Here is a 16008-nt window from a genome sequence, read left to right as displayed (position 1 = left end):
GATAGGACGAGGGTCGTTTGCTTATACAGCGATTTTGGTGAGACTTGAATGAGAGAATACCTGTCAGTGCTCAATGCATTGAAAGCACTTGGGTGTTGCCTGTAGTGGTGGAGACAGGCTGAGCTGTCTGAACCATTGTGATTTGGTCCTGCTTCAGACTGTTTGTCAGTAAAGCTGCTCTCCACAGCACTTCTGCATCTCCTCGTTACTTTCTTCCTCTTCCTCCATTTCTTTGGAAGTTTCTACTTGCTTATCTACCCCTCCACTCTTGTCCCCACTCCAGTTTCCACCGTCTTCTGTTTTCTGAACCTTATTGGTATGTCTGTAACTCTGGTTCTGAACGATTGGACTGTCTCTACAGTACACAGAGGGTCAAGAATCTATACACACATTAAGTACCATCTGTGGATGAATAAGTAATGACCTTGTAAATATGTGTTACTAGTTCCACAGTATCTGCAGCTCCTTTGTAAAATTTTTATTTATTTTTTTAAGTGTGTGAGTGTTTTGCCTGCATGTATATAAGTGCAGCCATGTTGTGCAGTGCCTGTGGAGGCCAGAAGAGGAAGTCAGATCCCTTGGAACTGGAGTTACAGATGATTAGCCACCTTGTTAGATATTGGGAACTGAACCCTGGTCCTCGGCAAGAGTGGTCAGTCTTTGTAAATGCTGAACCATCTTTTCAGCCCTATAACTCCTTTTTGATTAGTAAGAAATATTTAGGAAAATTTTGTTTTATTTTTTGTCTTTTCTTGAGGCAGAGTCTCCCTGTAGCTCAAGCTAGCCTGGAACTTGCTATGGAGACCAGACTGGTCTCCATCTCATAGAGATCTGCCTGCCTCTGCCTCCCAAGTGTTGGGATTAAAGGCATGTGCCACCATGCCCTACTGAAAAATTTATTTTAAATAATATTCTTGTTTGTTTGCTTTTTGACAGGGTCTCCCTAGTCCCAGCCCACCTGGAAGTCACTATGTGGTCCAGGCTGGCCTTACTGTCACAGAGATCCACTTGTCTCTGCCTCCTGAGGGCTGAGATTAAAGGTATATGCCACCACGCCCAGCATTAAATAACTTCCTGTCCTCTTTTTTTTTTTTTTTTTTTAAACCCATTCCAATTTGCAGTGGGGTCATCCCCTGGAGTGTGGTCAACCTACCAGGGGTCACACCCTTAAAAAAACAAACTAATTCTTCCTCTTCCAGCAGCTATCAATTACCAATGTATCCTCAGGGGTGGGACTTCCTGTCCACCTTCCCTCTTCATGTTGGGATTTTGTCTGGCTTGAGCCTGTACAGTCTTGTGTAAGCTATCACAACCAGTGTGAGTTTGTATGTGCAACTGCCCTGTTGTGTCCAAAAGATGCTGTTTTATTGTGGTCATCTGCCTCTGACTCTTAGTCTTTTCACTCTCTTCCTCGAGGATCCCCAAGCCTTGTGCAGAGGGGTGTGCTATAGATGTCCCCATTAGGGCTGGACACGCTAACGTCTCTTATTCTTTGCACATTAACCAGTTGTGTGTCTCTGTATTCGTCTTCATTTACTGTGAAGAAGCTTCTCTGATGAGGATTGAGAGATACGCTAATCAGTGGGTATAGTGATGTCATCAGGAGTCGGTTTAATATAATGTCCATTTAGTAGAATAAGTCCATTTAGCAGAGCAAGTTCTTCCCAAGGTCTGTGACCTATCTAGTACCTTCTAGCACTATGAAAGCTGGCCAGTAGGTATGAATTTTCTAGGTCAGTAGCAGTTTGATTTCTCCATGTTCCGTGACTCAAGTTTGTGGTATCTTCAGCAATAGGGTCTTACATCAAGTTCGGGGGCAGGCAACTAAGAGCAGTGGCAATATCTTGTAATATTTGGGGGTGTCTATGGGACCCACTGCCCAACAGCTTTAAAAGAGGTAGCCGATTTCTGACACTGGACTTATTTGCCAGCCTGTGGTATCTAGTTGGAGCATTGTCTCCCTGCTTTAGGGTAACTCTATTTCAACTCATATATGTCTATGTATGTATTTTAGGAACCTTCTACAGTAATAGATTTCCATATGACTTTTTCAAAAGACCTTAATGTTAATTACCCCTCTCCATACTCCTCCTTTGCCCTTCCTTCCCATCTAGCCTGTATCTCATTTAACCCTTTCTGTTCCTTGTATACCCTTTTCTTCTTCTTCGTCTTCATCTTCTTTGTCTTTTTAAGGCAGGGTCTCCCTGTAGCCCCAGCTGGCCTGGAACTTGCTATGTAGACCAGGCTGGCCTTGGACTCACAGATATCCACCTGTCTCTGCCTCCTGAGTGCTGGGATTAAAGGGGTGTGCCACCACGCCCAGCTACCCTTTTCTTCTTTATATCACTGCTTTCTATCTCCCTTCCCTTGAAAGCCATGCCCCCTATGCTCTGGGTTTTCCAAATGAAACACACATATCTAAAGATTCAAAGCTGTTATCCACCTATAAGAGAGAACATGTGATGTTTGTCTTTCTGGGTCTGGGTTGCCTCAGGGTGATTGTTTCCAGCTTTATCCATTTACTTGAGAATATCATAATTTCGTCTTTTTTTGGTAATATTGGGGATTGATCCCAGGACCTTATGGCTGCTAGGCCAATGATGTGCACTCAGCTATATCCCCAACCCTCGATTTCATTTTTCTTAACAGCTGAATGATATTTCATTGTGTAAATATACCACATTTTTAATATCTAGAAATCTTTTTAAAGCACTATAGACCAAAATTGCTTTTGGTGTGTCTTTGTGTGTTTGTGTATGTGTGTTTTCTGTACTGGGAATCAAACCCCGGGCATGCATAGCAAGTGGCAAGTGATATACCACTGAGCTATATTCCCAGAACTTGCTATGTATATTTTCACTCAGTGCCAGAATAGCTACTATACTGAGGTCTGAGTGTGTGTGTGTGTGTGTGTGTGTGTGTGTGTGTGTTATGTGTTTCTGTGTATGTTCCCAGGTGTGTGTAGATATGTATATAGGTGAATATGGAAGCCAGAGGCCAACACTGAGTGTTTTCCCCAATTGTTCACCTTGTTTTGAGACAGTCTTTCTCTGAACTTTGAGCTCATCAGTTTGGCTGGGCTGGCCGGCCAATGAGCTGTGTGGATTTATGTGTCTCTGTCCCCCAGTGCTGGTTACAGACACAGGCCTTGCTTTTACTTGGGTGTTGGGAACCTAAACTCATGCTCTCATCTTATGCAGCAGGCACTTTACTGACTGAACCATCTCCCGAGAGCTCCATTTTTTTGGCCTTAAAAAGAACGTTCATGCTTGACAAGGTTGGGAATCACCACTCTGTGACATACATGTAGCATCCAGTGTTCTGATTCCTGCTCCTAACTCTGACTCGGTTGCTCCTGTCTCTTTAACTTATTAGTTGCATAAGCCCAAGGACTGAGGTTCTTTTACCTAAGGCAGAGGTTAGACTATAGCCTTGGGCTAAATCCAGCTCATTTCCTGTTTTGTAAGTCCCTCCAGCTGAGGTTTTACTGCTGAACCTCTGCAATCAATCTGATAATACAAATACACTGGGCTTTACAATCTAATTAAGCAGAGTGTTCTCTCCAGAATTCCATCTTCTCCTTATTTGTATTACAGAGATTTGGGTCAGCTATTTGTACATTTCGAGTTTTATCCGTAGAAAACTTACAGAAATGTATTAGAAAACCTTATTAAGAACCAGTACTACCTTCAGGTTGCCAGCCTGATCCACCTGTGTCTGCCTCCCAAGTGCTGAGATTAAAGACATGAGCCACCATGCCTGGCTGCGAAGGTCTCCCATTGGCCTGGAGCTTACCAATTAGGCTAAGCTGGCTGGCCACCAAGCCCCAGGGATCTTTTCCATCTTCCCAGCATGGGAATTACAAGCACAAGCCACCATGTCAGGCATTTTTATTTTGGTTTTGAGACTCAAACTCAGATTCATGCTTGTGAGGCAAATATTTTACTGACTAAGCTATTTCCCCAGCCTCTTCCATATTTCTTGAAAGGACAAGTGTCACTGGATTTAAGGTCTACCTGGATAATCCAGGATATGCCCTTCCTCAAGACCCTTGACTTATTTTAAACCATATAAAGTAGCATTCACAGATTGTAGGAATTCACAGATTTAACCTGGACTTTAACCTAGATAGGAGAAAGAGAGGTAGATTTCCATGGAATCTTTGAACATTATTTTCCCATAGACTCTGGGTTTGTTCAGTGGGAAGCACACACCTGTGGTGTATGGATCCCATAGACTCTGGGTCTGTTCAGTGGGAAGCACACACCTGTGGTGTATGGATCCCATAGACTCTGGGTCTGTTCAGTGGGAAGCACACACCTGTGGTGTATGGATCCCATAGACTCTGGGTCTGTTCAGTGGGAAGCACACACCTGTGGTGTATGGATCCCATAGACTCTGGGTCTGTTCAGTGGGAAGCACACACCTGTGGTGTATGGATCCCATAGACTCTGGGTCTGTTCAGTGGGAAGCACACACCTGTGGTGTATGGATCCCATAGACTCTGGGTCTGTTCAGTGGGAAGCACACACCTGTGGTGTATGGATCCCATAGACTCTGGGTCTGTTCAGTGGGAAGCACACACCTGTGGTGTATGGATCCCATAGACTCTGGGTCTGTTCAGTGGGAAGCACACACCTGTGGTGTATGGATCCCATAGACTGGGTCTGTTCAGTGGGAAGCACACACCTGTGGTGTATGGATCCCATAGACTGGGTCTGTTCAGTGGGAAGCACACACCTGTGGTGTATGGATCCCATAGACTCTGGGTCTGTTCAGTGGGAAGCACACACCTGTGGTGTTTTGGTCTTTTTGAGACAGGGTCTCCCTGTAGCCCCAGCTGTCCTGGAACTCACTATGTAGACCAGGCCAGCCTTGAACTCACAGTGATCTACCTGCCTCTGCTTCCCGAGTGCTGGGATTAAAGGTGTGCACCACCACGCCTGGCTAGTCTTCATCCTCTTAATCTATTTGACATTTTTTCTTGTGACCTAGATTCTTCGATTTATAGTTTGTTCTTTGAATTACTTTCTAATACTTCTAAGAACTGTTAGTTCTCTCTGATAAGATTTCTTAAAAGAGGGACTGGAGAGATAGCTTAGCAGTTAAGAGCACTGAGTGCTCTGTAGAGGACGCAGGTTCAATCCCCAGCACCCACATAGGGTTAACAACCATCCCCATAACTCCAGTTTCAGAAGAGCCAAGGGCATCGTCTGACTTCTGAGGGCATTGCACAACACAGGTGCACTTACACACAAGCAAGCAATACACTCATACATGTAAAATAAAAATAAATAAGGGGGCTGGAGAGATGACTCAGCAGTTAAGAACACTTAACTGTTCTTGCAGAAGACCTGGGTTCGAATCCTAGCACCCACATGGCCACTAACAACTGTCTGAAACTCCAGTTCCAGGGGATTCGATGGCCTCTTCTGTCCTCTGCAGGCATTGCATGACACAGGTGCACTTACCTACATGCAGTCAATACACTCAAACACACAAAGTAAAAATAATAAATATTTAAAAAATAAATAAAATGAAAAGATTTATCCAAAAGAAAAGCCTTTTCTCCCATCCTGCAGTGAGTAATGTAAAGGTAGGTAACTGGCAAACCCTCCAGTGACAGTGACTGAGTGCTTGGTGTGCCTCCCCTTTTTAGCAAGTGCTTACATCTGGCTTCTTACTCAATACCGAGAATAATTCTGAGAAGAGGCCACATCAGTCCCACTAAATACAGAGCAATGAGGAGGTTAAGTAACTTGCTCAGTGGGGGTGATAGGGTTCAAAAGAGCCCATCTTTGAATGAAGTTCTTTACAATGAAGCCCATTGTATCACAAACACATAGCACATTTCACTTTTAGTTAAATGGTTAGTAATCTCGTTACATGAGGCCGTCTTTGCTTTTGTTTCCGGGTCAACAGACATGAGTTTCAGTCAGATTTATGATGCTTATTTGTACTATTACCTTGTGGGAGTATCATGTCTGATCCTTAGCTTTAAATAAGACTAGCATGTGGCTTGTATGTCCTTTAGACATTGAGAGAATATGAATGAAAGCCCTTCCAAACAGGGCAACTTCGCTAGTGTGTATTAGAGTACAGTTAGTTTCTCATTCTGTCGTATTCTTACTATGTTCTTTTCTTTGCCTAGATTTCAAATTTTGGGAATGTGGCCAAGCCTCAAACCAGAAACATTAACCCCAGCTATGACTGTCTGCTTGGGCTCTCTTGGGCATTTGGCTGGTGTGAGTGCTCACATGGTGCTTTCTGCTCCTGGGTTTTAGTGGGCTTCCCAGCTTTGTCCAACTTCTTTCCCTTATGCCTACCACCTTCGTTTCTCCCCTCACACTGCTGCTTTTCTCTGTCGGCTTCCTGTTGTTCATGAAGTAATGTGAGAATTCTGCTCCAGTGAGCCTGCTCCCGAAGCCCCTCTTGAAGCCTAACTTTTAGTGCTCCCCCCCCCTGCTCCTGCTGTAGTGTAGAACGTTCCTGCTGTTGAGAGTTAGTTCTTTTGTTTGGACTTCATTTCTTCCCGCTTGCCTATGAGTCCTCCTTTGTTGTTAATCTCTTTCTTAATTTTCATAAAAAGCCTTAAGTTTCCTATTGTTATTATGGGTTGCTTCATGGTAGAGATATTTGTTGATAAATTTGTTGTTTGGTGATTTTTGTCCTTATTTGAACAGAGTACTTACACAAATTCAAATCACCTAAGCTATAAACCCTATCACATAGACGGCTCATCACTCACTGAAACCTTATTATACAAAATATAACTGTACTCTCTTTTTAAAAAATTTATTTAGGCCTGGTGTGGTCACTTACTCCTTTAATCCCAGCACTCAGGAGGGAGGCAGAGGCAGGCGGATCTCTGTGAGAGCAAAGGCAGCTTGGTCTACATAGTGAGTTCCAGGGCAGCTGGGGCTACAGGCAGATCCTGTCTCAAAAAATATATATATGTATAATTTATGTAAAACTATATGTATAATTTGTGTGTGTGTGTGTGTGCGTGCGTGCACGCGTGCACGCACTTGCTTACCTGTATATGAACCACATGCATGCAGATACCCATGGAGGGTCAGGAAAGGGTGTCAGATTTCTGGAACTGGAGTTACAATTATTTGTGAGCCATCTGATGTAGATGCCAGGAACCAAAATCAAACTTGCGTCCTCTGCAAGAGCATCAGGTATTCTTAACCGCTGAGCCATCTCTTCAGTCTCAGAACTGTACTTTTTGTTTTGTCTTTTTGAGACAGGGTCTCCCTATTGCCCCAGTTGGCCTGGAACTTACTATGTAGACCAGGCTGGCCTCACACTCACAAAGATCCACCTACCTCTGCCTCCCAAGTGCTGGGATTGAAGGCATGTGCCACCATCCTGGCTCATAACTGTACTCTTAACCAATTGGAGGATGTGATAGTCTGGGTCCACATTCCCAAGTACCAAATACCAGCAGTGCTGGAGCTGAGTAGTAGTGGTGCTCCGTGGGTGGGACCTGTGTTCCCTTCGGTCCATTGTTTCCTGCTGTCATACAGAATTCTACAGTCCTTGGCCTAAATTCTGTTATCTGGCTTTTAAAAGTAATCCCTTAAGCTGAATTTGCACTTACAAATACCACCTCATTTGCCCTTCTCAGAGCCAGCAATCTGTTCAGGAACGTCTTTACCCAGACATGTTATTCATGTTTTCGTGCTTCAGCTCAAAGGGATTTCTTCTTTTCCTGCCTGCTTGGTACTTACTGTTCTGTTCTTCTTCAGCTTGCCTGTTATTACCAATAAGCATGCATTGAGGGCAGCCATCTTATTACCTATTAAGAAGTTGTCTTATGGGCCAGTGAGGTGTCTCAGAGGGTAAAGACACTTGCCATCAAGCCTGAAAACCTAAGTTCATTTCAGGAGCCCATATAGTAGGAGAGGATTGACTCCCAAAAATTATCCTGAGTTGTCCTGAATGTCAGTGTGCATTGTGGCACACATAGCACAGAACAAATAAATGTAAAAAAATTTAAGCTGGTTTATGTTTTTTGCTTTGTTTTTGTCTTTTGAGACAGGGTCTCTCTGGAGCCCCCGCTGACCTAGAACTCATTATGTAGACCAGGCTGGCCTTGAGCTCACAGAGATCCACCTGCCTCTGCCTCCTGAGCACTGGTTTATGTTTTATGTGGAAATAAGTATATTTTGAAAAACTAAAACCATCTTGCTCGGTGAGAGACTGGCCTGATGATGGGCACATGAGGGCCTCACATTGACAGAGAGCAGCAGATTTTCAGCTCTAGACTCCTGCCTATTCCAGGGCATACATCTGGTGACTGGACAAGCAGACAAAGCTGCACATACGGCATGAACTGCCTCTCTGTCCTCCCTCCTACCTTCTCTTCCTTTGCCTACTTTTAGTATTTTTTTTCTTTTACTGAATTCCTACAGTTGAATTTCATAAGTTAATCACTTTATGATAGAATTCCACTGTAATTTTCTCTCTCCCACAGTGGTCAAACCCCACAGCTCTATGAAGAGAATAGAGAATAAGCCCTGTTGAATGAATGAGTATGCCAGTAAGTGCTTTGGGGGATAGTGAGCAGAAGGCAGTGCCAATTAATTATACTTACCATCTGTGCGGTTTTCTTTGCAACTGTTCAGTCAGGCAAAGAGCAGCCATAGAGTTCTGTTTCTTATGTTTGATTGAATTTACCTGGAAAGTGAGGGGTTTGGGTGAAAAAAATATTTTTTTATGGCTCTAAATTTCCTTAAGGTCAGACCCTTACTTTCTGTTATAATGCCCCTTAGAGCTCTGCTAGTAAAGCAGGGATACCTCCATGAGATACTTATTTCCTGACAATTCAGTGCAAGTATTTGCCATCAGAATAAGTGAACATTTTTCCCTTTTGCAGCTACTTGGTTTTGGAACCTGAGATAGATACTACTTGATTCCATTACTTAAAGTGTTCCCAATGGTATAAAATTAAAAATGTTAAATTCTAATCCCTGAATTTGGTATGAATTCTGTTGGTCAACTTACAGATAAATGAAAAGGAGGTGATTTTGAAAATTGGGAAAATAAACTTATGAGCAGGCCGAGAATTTTGCTGTACTTGATGCTGTCATTGGAGATGTTGCAGAAAGAAATGGAAGGTGCCAAGTCAGCTGCCTCAGCCCTCAGGGGTTTAACAAAGCAAACTGGAGGCAGGCTACTTTTGGAGAGAGGGTTTTTTTATTTTTTATTTTATTTTATTTTATTTTTTAAACACAGGGTCTCCCTGTAGCCCCAGCTGGCCTGGATTTGCTGTGGAAACTGGGCTGGCCTCAAATTCACAGAGATCTGTTTGCCTCTGCCTCCCGAGTGCTGGGATCAAAGGTGGGTAAGAAAATAAATTTTTAAGAAACAAAGAAGTATTGTCCACTCCACTTTCACTAGAGGAAAAGAATATTTACTGTCTGTCCTTGTGGAAAGTTTGTTGACTCCTGATCTATGGTAAGTGCCCAGAGGTGAGTCGACTGCGTTAGATGGTGTCTGCTTAACTTCACAAGAAACTGTCAAACTCTTCTATAGTCAGTGTGCCGTTTAGCACTCCACCCACAGTGTAGTTTTGCATTCCTGCCAGCGCATGGTCTTAACAGAATTTTACATTTTTTGTCATTGTAATAAGTATAGAAAGTAATTTACAGGGCTGGAGAGACGGCTCAGTGGTTAAGAACATTGACTGCTCTTGCTGAGGACCCGGGTTCCATTCCCAGCACCCACATGGCAGCTATGAACTGTCTTTAACTCGGGTTCCAGGGGAATCTGACGCCCTCTTCTGACCTCTGCAGCATTACACGACATGAGTGCACTCACATACATGCAGGCAATACACTCATACACATAAAATAAAAATAATAAATAAAATATTAAAAAATATTTAAGGGAATTGGGGATTTAGCTCAGTGGCAGAGCTTGCCTAGCAAGTGCAAGGCTCTGGGTTCCGTCCCCAGCTCTGGAAAAATAAATTTTAGTAGGATATTCTGGTGAAATCATATGGGCCAGGCAAATTATTTTTTAGAAAGTTTTTGTGTATAAGATAAATTTATTTAATAGAAATAAACTGTTCAAGGTCTCTATTTTATCTTGGATAATGTTTGCTGCAGTTTTTAAAGGAGTGGTCTGTTTTACCTAACCAGTCAAATTTGTAAAGTGTTTTTAAGAGTATTTTGTCTTTTCTACTGAAACACCCCGCTGTCCGCAGTGACAGTTTCCCTTTTGTTCTGACATTGGTGACATGTTTGTTCTCCAGTTCCAGGGGATCCGATGCCTTCTTCTCACCTCCACGGGATTACATGACATGGGCACACTTACACACGTGTAGGCAATACTCTCATACACATAAAAATAATAAATAAAAATTAAAAAAAATCACTCCCTTTAGGCTTAAAGGTGTAGAGGAACAACTGGAAGGTATACTGGGAATTTTAGTGTTTTCTTATCCTGGGGCAGCAGGACTTAGGGAATAGTCTTCTTTGTACTTTCCGGTTGTTATGCTTTATCATAGTTAATATGTATTACTTAAAAATTAATTAGTTGGTTTTTATTCGGTTTTTACATTTTTATTTATCTTGTGCGTGTGCATATGTATGTGTGTGGGCACACCAGTGCCACAGTGCATGTGTGGAGGTCAGAAGACAACTTGAATGAGTCAGTTCTGTCTTTCCACCGTCTGCATTCTGAGGACTGAACTCAGGCTTTAAGGGACGTATTTGTTTATTTTTGTGTATATGTCCATGTGTGTTCTTGTATATGCAGGTGCCCATGCACATGCACAGAGGCCAGAGGAGAACCTGGAGTGAGCACTGTCCTCAGGCCATCCACCATTGGTGGTGGTGGTGGTGGTGGTGGTCTTTTGCTTTTTTTTGAGACAGGGTCTCCCCGTAGCTCCAGCTGGCCTGGAACTCACTATGTAGACCAGGCTGGCCTGGAACTCACAGAGATCCACCTGCCTCTGTTGGGATTAGAGGCTTGCATTACCATACCCAGCTGTTTGTTTTTTTTTTTTTCTTTTTTTCTCTGTCTTTTTGAGACAGAGTCTCCCTGTAGCCCCAGCTGTCCTGGAACTCACTATGTAGACCAGGCTGGCCTGGAACTCACAGAGATCCCCCTGCCTCTGTTGGGATTAGAGGCTTGCATTACCAAACCCAGCTGTTTGTTTTTTTTTTTTCTTTTTTTCTCTGTCTTTTTGAGACAGAGTCTCCCTGTAGCCCCAGCTGGCCTGGAACTCACTATGTAGACCAGGCTGGCCTTGAACTCACAAAGATCTGCCTGCCTCTGCCTCCCAAGTGCTGGGATTAAAGTCCTTCGCCACCATGCTCTGCTTTTAAAAAATATTTTATTTATTATTTTTATTTTATGTGTATGAGTGTTATGCCTGCATGTAGGTAAGTGCACCTGTGTCGTGCAATGCCCAGAAGGACAGAAGAGGCTATTGGCTGCCCTGGAACTGGAGTTACGGACAGTTGTTAGCTGCCATGTGGGTGCTGGGATTTGAACCCAGATCTTCTGCAAGAACAGTTAGTGTTCTTAACCACTGAGCCATCTCTCCAGCCCCTAGTTGGTTTTTTTTTTTTAGAAAGGGTCTCTCACTGTCCTGGAGTTTGCCAAGTAGGCTTGACTGGCTGGCCAGTAAGACCCAAAGATCTGCCTGTCTCTGCCTACCCAGCTCTGGGATTACAAGTGTATGCCTCCAAGCCAAGCTTTTAACATGGGTTCTGGAGATGAGACTCAAATATTTGTACTTACATAGGAAGCATGTTACCAACTGAACTATCTTGCCAGACCCTTGTGCTTAGTTTTCCATGAAAAAAAAAAAAAATACTTATTTGCTCCTAAGCTCCATGTCTGTCTGTCTGTCTGTCTGTCTCACTCTCTCTCTGATAGTCTCATATAACCCAGACTAATACTTAAACTGGCTATCAAGAATGACCTTGAACTCATGATTACCCTGCCTTTATCTCCAGTTTACTGGGATTACAGGTGTGAACCACCACACCCAACTCTCATTTCAGTTTTAGTTCTCACTCAAATCATCCAGATGGTACTCTGAAAAACATTTTGGGGAAAATCTTTCTGGTCCTCTAACTTGCTCTGATTGAACCACGTCCCACTAAGCTGTGTCCAGCTCACATCCTTATTATTTTCTTTTCCCTCATCCTGGATGTTTATCATATTCGTTCAGAAGACTTTTCAGAGTGCCTGGACCTTGCTCTGGCAGTTTGAATAGAATGCTGAGAGAACAAGAATAACTGCCCACCTGCCCTCCCCCTGCTTCCTTCTAACTGGGTCTTGCTCTGTAGCCCAGACTGGCCTTGAACTCTTGATCCTTCTGCCTCAGTGTAAGACTGGAGTGCTGGGATTTCAGATACATACAAGCACTCTTGGCTGTCCCTTTTTGAGTAACCAGCTCTTTCCTTGGTCTTCCTTACAGTCTGCTGCGAACCTAACCTGAGCTATTTTCTCACACCACCTCATTATTGGGCTTGGGATAGCTGAGAATAGCTGCTTCAAACATAAAAAATAAGTTTTTCTTTCTCTACAAGTGACTCTTGTCTTGATTGTGTTAGTCGTTTAATTTTCCAACAGTGATCGTTGAAGTATGTTCTAAAAGGAGACTTTATTCTTGAATAGAATGGTTTTAGTGTTGCGTCATTGTAATTTCTCGGGAAAAATCTGATCCAGCCACTTTGACTTCTTTGATTATGTCTGGTGTATGAGTCTTGGTACATTGGCATTTAGTATGTCTTGGATAAATTCTTGAGAGATAAAATGTGTTGTGTCAACATAATACTTAGAAAATATTTAGAAATGAAGATTGGGACCCATTTAGAGCTACATGTTTAATGTCTACTAAAATGTCCTGTACCCGATAAGAAAAAAATGTAACTTTGGGAGAAATTGAGTGAAAGGGAGACAGAACAGGATAGGACATGAGTGTGATCTCTTCATTTTTTAGATAGGTATGTAGCCCTGGCTGGCCTAAAACTTTCTCTGTAGACCAGGCTGGCCTCCAACTCAGTGATTCACTGGTCTCTGCTTCCCGAGTCCTAGGATGAAAGGTATGCACCACTGCCCAGATAATACTCTATTTCTTTTTAAATTTATTTATTTATTTATTTTTTATTTATTTATTTATTTTTGTCTTTTTTTGAGACAGGGTCTCCCTGTAGCCCCAGCTGTCCTGTAACTCACTATGTAGACCAGGCTGGCTTTGAACTCACAGAGATCTGCCTGCCTCTGCCTCCCAAGTGCTGGGACTACAGGCGTGTGCCACCATGCCCAGCTTAAATTTATTTTTATTTTGTGTGTTTTGTTAGCACGTATGCAAGTGTACCTGTGCGTGCAGTGCCCACAGAGGCCAGCAGAAGGCATCAGATCCCCTGGAATTGGAGTTATAGAGGTTGTTAGCTGCTACATAGGTGCTCGGAATTGACCGTAAGTCCTCTGCAAGAGCAGCCAGTGCTCTTAACTGCTGAGACATCTCTCCAGCCCTTTTTCTTTTCCTTTTTCTTTTTTTTTTTGAGACAGGGTTTCACATAGCCTAGGCTGGCCTCAAACTCACTAAGGGAGGGTAACTTTTAACTTCTGATCCTCCTGACTCAGCCTCCTAAGTGCTGGGCTTATAGGTGTGTATGTGGCCAATCTAAATTTGTTGTGTTTTGTTTTTTGTTTGTTTTCTGAGACAGGATCTCCCTGTCTGGCCTGGAACTTGCTATATAACCAGGCTGGCCTCAATCTCCCAGAGAGCTGCCTGCTTCTGCCTCTGGAGTGCTGGGATTAAAGGTATGTACCACCATACCAGGCTCCATCTTAACTATTTTTAAGAATACACTTTGGAACCAGAGAGTTGGATCAGTGGGTAAGGTGCCTGCCATGACCTGAATTCAATTCCTGGGATCCATATGGTGGAAGGAGAGAACCCCATGCTTGTCAAGGAGTATAATTTCAAAGAAAGAGTACTAAACTGGGGAGATGACTCCTCAGATAAAGCACTTGCTGGGCAAGAGTGAGGACCAGAATTCAGATCTCCAGAACCCATATAAAAAGCTGGATGGATGTGGCTGATACCTGTTAATTTCTGCACTCCAGAAGCACAGACAGGGTCCCCAGGGCAAGCTGGCCAGCTAGACTAGCTGGAATTGGAGAGCTCTGGATTCAGGGAAGAGACCCTGCCTCAGTAAATAAAGTAGGGAATGATCAAGGAAGATGCCTGATGCAGGCACACATGCATGGTGCACTCACCACATACATATACACACATTTAAATTAAAAAATGTACCCATGTCTACTTCCCCTAGCAATGTCCGTTGGTTTTGTTAAGTGAGCTTGTCAGTTGAGCCTAAGTGGGAAATTAGGTCAGTGCTGCTGTAGTTTACAAGAGACTGGGTTCTCCTGGGGTTCTGCCTCTCTCCTAAGGAGCAAATAGTATTATCTCTTAATGGAGCTTCCATGGTGCATTATTTAAAATGTTAAATAAAAACAATCATAGACACCATAAGGTATTTAGATATAAGTAATAACATCTGATAGAATAATTGCAATGCCTTACCTCAAAGGGTACCACAAATTGGTATATTTGACCTTGTTGAAAATTTCCTTAGCACAGAATTTTAAGATCTTTAATATGAAGGGAGATGCCTTTCTAGCTGGTTTCAGTAGAAGGAAAACCAGGACCCTTTTCTCAAATGAACCCTTCTGAAGAACTCTACCAGACTATAAGGAGCTCAAGTGTACTGGGTTACAGTGAGGGCTGAGTGGGAGAGGGAAGCCAGGTTTATGAAGCAGGGCCTCCTCTTCCCTATCCCTGTGTCATGTAGAGGCTGCAAGCCCACAGCAGGCTCTGCATCTTTCCTTACAGCAGCTGAATGTGGTGACGATAGTGTGAGTGAGTAGTCAGCCTCTGGTGATTCACTACAGCGTTTGAGGAATGTAGTTGCTTCTTTTAGAATATTGATGCTCGAAAGCTGATACTCAATTTCATTTTTTTTCTGTGAACCTATTTTACCATAAAATGAGGCATGTCTACTCTTCCTTAGAATATACAAGTAGATTTGAATGCAGTGATTTTTTTCATCTGGAGATTTTTAATGAATTTAACTTTTTTTTCTTACTTTAAAGTGAAAGTTGGTAGTTTTGCAATATTCAGATATTTTCATTATTATTGTTTATCTTTTTAAAAAATAACCAACATGTATTTATTTAATATACATTGTAAGGGCTCAAGTAGACTTAATTTTAAAAATAGAAATAAAACAAAAATAACACCACAGTTCACAGTATGGATCAAGGAAAGGACAGACCATCTAAGGAAAAAATGATAGCACAGAAGAGGCTGCACACTTGGGTCAGGACTCTGGACTGGAGGGTCCTGCTTTGAGTATGTTCTGGAAGGTGCTTCTTAAAATCTGTGGTGGTTTCCAGAGCTCAGCCGCATGTGTGTTCAAAGGGCTATCAATGCTGGGCTCTCCCTACAGGCTCTGATAGAGAGAAAGATGGTCCTGATGTCATACAGGGCGGACCATTTATCCTTGAGATGTCCAGGCAGATGTTGCCCTGTGTGTCCTTGTGGGGTGATAGCAAGGTGAGGAATCTCAGTGTGGGTGCGTTGTAGGGTGACCACTGGGGAGCTCTAGGGAGAGTTTATACCTCAGATCCTCATCAACTGTGCCCGCTGCTCCATGGATGGTCCCTTTCCATTTGAAAAGGTTGTCTGATTCAGGGAAAGCAGAAATTCCTTTGTCACCAGACATCATGAGGGTCGTCAGCTTCTGTTATAACCTCCTGCCCACAGGGCCCTGATTGGCGACCCCGCTGGGCTCCGCTCCTTTGCTCCTTTGCGCACAGCAGCTCTGGCAGCAGCTGGGGGGTGGTTCTGGGAGGCCATCGGGCGGGAGGTGCTGGCAGGGAGACTGGAGCTGCACAGTGCCAAATTGCCTATTATTATTCATCTTTTTGAGACAGGGTTTCGCTATAACCCCAGCTGGCCTGGAACTC

At 43.2% G+C, this 16008-nt stretch overlaps 1 protein-coding gene and 1 pseudogene across 1 annotated transcript in view; one reads left to right on the top strand and one right to left on the bottom strand.

Moving 5' to 3' along the window:
• Lpgat1 (lysophosphatidylglycerol acyltransferase 1) overlaps positions 1 to 16008 on the top strand; it is a 75560-nt gene that overhangs the window by 15364 nt on the left and 44188 nt on the right. The gene's annotated exons all lie outside the window — the stretch shown is intronic.
• LOC103727071 lies at positions 15360 to 15898 on the bottom strand (annotated as a pseudogene).

Source organism: Nannospalax galili, unplaced genomic scaffold (assembly GCF_000622305.1).
Source record: "Nannospalax galili isolate Female #2095 unplaced genomic scaffold, S.galili_v1.0 scaffold648, whole genome shotgun sequence".
Classification (NCBI taxonomy): Eukaryota; Metazoa; Chordata; class Mammalia; order Rodentia; family Spalacidae; genus Nannospalax; species Nannospalax galili.
The sequence above is the reverse complement of the archived record's forward strand: the minus strand, read 5'-3'. Positions and strand labels throughout refer to the sequence as shown.